At 38.3% G+C, this 3,201-nt stretch overlaps 1 long non-coding RNA gene across 1 annotated transcript in view; it reads left to right on the top strand.

Annotated features, from left to right (window-relative positions):
* Window positions 1-1,808, top strand: part of LOC105302715 — a 52,049-nt gene extending 50,241 nt beyond the window's left edge. The window contains exon 4 of the long non-coding RNA XR_896849.2: window positions 1,741-1,808. This is a non-coding gene — a long non-coding RNA (uncharacterized LOC105302715). The remainder of the gene's footprint in view (window positions 1-1,740) is intronic.
* The last annotated feature ends 1,393 nt before the right edge of the window (window positions 1,809-3,201 follow it).

Here is a 3,201-nt window from a genome sequence, read left to right as displayed (position 1 = left end):
AGCGGAGCTTGACATAAGGAGCTTGGCATACGCAAAAGCACTTTCCTGCCAATTAGAAAAGGCCTTCCCCTTGGGCAGGGCTAGGTCTGCAGAGCACAGGCTGCATTTTGGCCCTGACTCTCCATCTCGACTGGGTGTCTCTGTGTAGTGAATGAACTACTAAATGACATGTAACTGTTCTGTCATTTCTTGCTGTTAATAAAAGGAAGGAAACTTAGTCTCTACTGCCTCTGTTGGTAGCACAGAGTCCCAGCACCTTGTGCCTTATAAATAAATAGGTTTCTAAAATTACCATTAATTTTTTGGGGGCTGCTCTAAAAATCTGTTTATAATTCAAAGTTAATGATTTTCTCAGTAGTTATGGTGCTACACATCTATACCAGTTTAATTTGTTTCAGAGTCAGAGTTAATATAATTTTTCAACAGTTTGTTGATACACTTCTTCCTCACCATTTTTCATTTACTGAGTATTTACCATGTGCTAAGCACTGTATTAGGAATTGAGACTTTAATGTTAGGGCCTGGTCTCCATCCTTAAGTGGCCTATACTCTAAGTGAATGACACAGTTGCCTAAACCCGTTATTTAAATAAAGTGTCGTAGTGTTTTCCGTGAGACAGAAATGTCTGTGATGCTGTGAGCACAGGACGTCTTCTTTCGTAGCTGGTTTGTGAGCCCGTGGCCCGGATTGACTGCCATGCACATCCGATAAGGCCGTGTTGATGGTTTGGTCCCTGGAAGAGGGAGAACAGCTTTTCCTGTACGGAATACTGGAAGCTCCCTTATTTTTCACCAACTATTTAAATGTTTGAACTTGAACTCCTTATTTCAGTCTGATGCCCTCACGTCTGGTTGCCTGTTCTCTGATTGCTGTGCTGATCCGGGGAGCGCAGGAGAGCTCTGCGGCTCGACAGCCTATGCTGGGGTCTCGTCCCTCTGTGTACTAGGCCTGGGGTCTTGGACCATTTTCTTAGACTTCGTTCCTCAGTTTTCTTACCAACAGAATGGGAGCAGTTATACCTACCTAATAAGGTTGTTGTGAAGATTATATGTTTGACACTTGAGCCTGATTAAATGTTTGTTGCTACTGTTTATTATCAAGCTAGGCCTTCGCGAAATGATACATAGTTGACCCTCGATTGAACAACGTGGGTTTATACACGGATTTTTTTCAGTCAGTACTGTAAATGTATTTTCTCTTTATGATTTTCTTAACATTTTTCTCTAGCCTTTATTGTAAGAATACAGCATATAATATTCTGTATAGAATATACAGTGTAGTATGTAACACAGTAAAACCTGTGTAATACAAAATTTGTGTTCACCGACAGTTGATATTACCGGCTATTACCATAAGTTTTGGGGGAGTCACAAGTTAGACATGGATTTTCAGCTGTTCTGGGGGTTGGCGCTCCTAACCCCCATGTTTTTCAGGGGTCAGCTGTAGTACCTAATAGCATAAAATCGCCACCTCTTTTTTTCTCATATTTTAGGAAAAAAAATTATACAACTAAACTAATAACTAATAGTGTTGAATAAAGTATGATATGTGAAACATCAAGTAATTTAGCCTGGGAAATTATTTAATAAAAATTTCAATGAATCTGCTTAGGGACTGAGATTTTGTATAAAGTAGGCAACTGTTTAGATTACTTGTGATAAAAAGGAATTCATGCATCGATGAGCTTGTGTTGTTTGATTTTTGTGTGTGTGCGTGGCTAATTAAATTTATGATCTCTAGGTTACATTTAGACACGATTCTTCAACGGTAGAAGTTCAGGATGACCACATAAAGGGCCCACTAAAGGTAATTCATTTATTTACTCATTAATTCTAGTGCATCCCTGGGAAACAGTAATTATGTTTGGTCATTTCTTTTTATTTCTTGGCTAATTTGTTATTGAGTTGATAAATACATAATTCTCTCTCTATAGATTAATAGAAAAAAAGCAGATTGAATGTTCAGTAAAACCTGTGTTCAGGAATGAGATGAACATCAAGGGAGCATCGACTGCTTTTTATTTACTCATCTGTTTCAGTTTCACGTACTAAAATTGTAGACTTTTTGGGAAGGGCGCCATAGCTGAGGGGTTAGAGCACTGGTCTTGTAAAAATTATAGATTTTCCAGAAATTTGCATTTATGTTTTCTCATTGGCCAGTGAACTAAGAGCTGCTTTACTTTCTACTGGTGAGCAGGGTAAAGGGAATATATGGGTAACCACTGTGTGTGTGCCCTTTGGCCCTTTTGAAAGTCTGAAAATGGACATTGGCCTGGGTGGGTGAATTTTTAGAAATGCTAATGGAATGAAGAAGCATTTGTAGATGCAAGAAAAATCTTTTACTGATGAAATTGTACTTTTCAGAGAGAGAGATAGATGTGTGTATCTACCAGTTTTGTTTGTGATTCATTTTAAAACTTTTAATTGGATCCCCAGGGCATTGGTTCCTTGCATGTATGTATAGTAGGTACCATGGAGGACTAAAACTTTTTTTTTTTACCTTGCGTTTAAAAATTATTTTCCACTATTTGTATTTTGTTGGTGCCATCTTTAACGTACATGCACAGGTGCATCCAAATTTATCGCTTGGAGGGACAAAAGGACAGAAACTCGTACACTTAAATGACATTAGCCACCGTTTATTTAGCACTTAGTATGTGCTAGTACTGTCACGTCTTTTGCACATAGTATTTTACATAATCCTCATAACAGCTCCTTACAGAAGAGGAAACTGAAGGAGGTAAAGTAATCTGTTGAAGATCTCGCAGCCAACAATGGCTGAACCAAAACTCTGATAGATTCACAGCCTGTAATGAAGCATTGTGCCCCCTGAATGTTCAGAGCACATACACCTCCGGGCCTTATTTGTGTTTCTGCCTCATAGCATAGTCCTTCGCTGCCCGACTGCCCTGTTTTAAACAACCTGATACAGGCCAGCAGGTACCACCTACAAAAAAATACTCAGTGTTGGGAAGGGATAGAAAAATCAACTACTTCGTATCTTCAGACATCTTTCTCTCCGACTGTTCCAGCCTCTTTGATTGTGGCATAATTGGTTTATTTTACTTGTTTGCTTTTTCTTATTAAATTTTTCTTTATTTGTGATTAGGGATTAGGAATATTTTGATTTTGACATAGGCAGGTGTATTAAATTGTGGTCTCAAGATTGTTAAAATAATTTTCTTGTCTATAGATTTTTCGT

The sequence above is a fragment of the Pteropus vampyrus genome, unplaced genomic scaffold (genome assembly GCF_000151845.1).
Source record: "Pteropus vampyrus isolate Shadow unplaced genomic scaffold, Pvam_2.0 Scaffold279, whole genome shotgun sequence".
Classification (NCBI taxonomy): Eukaryota; Metazoa; Chordata; class Mammalia; order Chiroptera; family Pteropodidae; genus Pteropus; species Pteropus vampyrus.
This window is presented reverse-complemented; position numbering and strand designations above follow the sequence as displayed.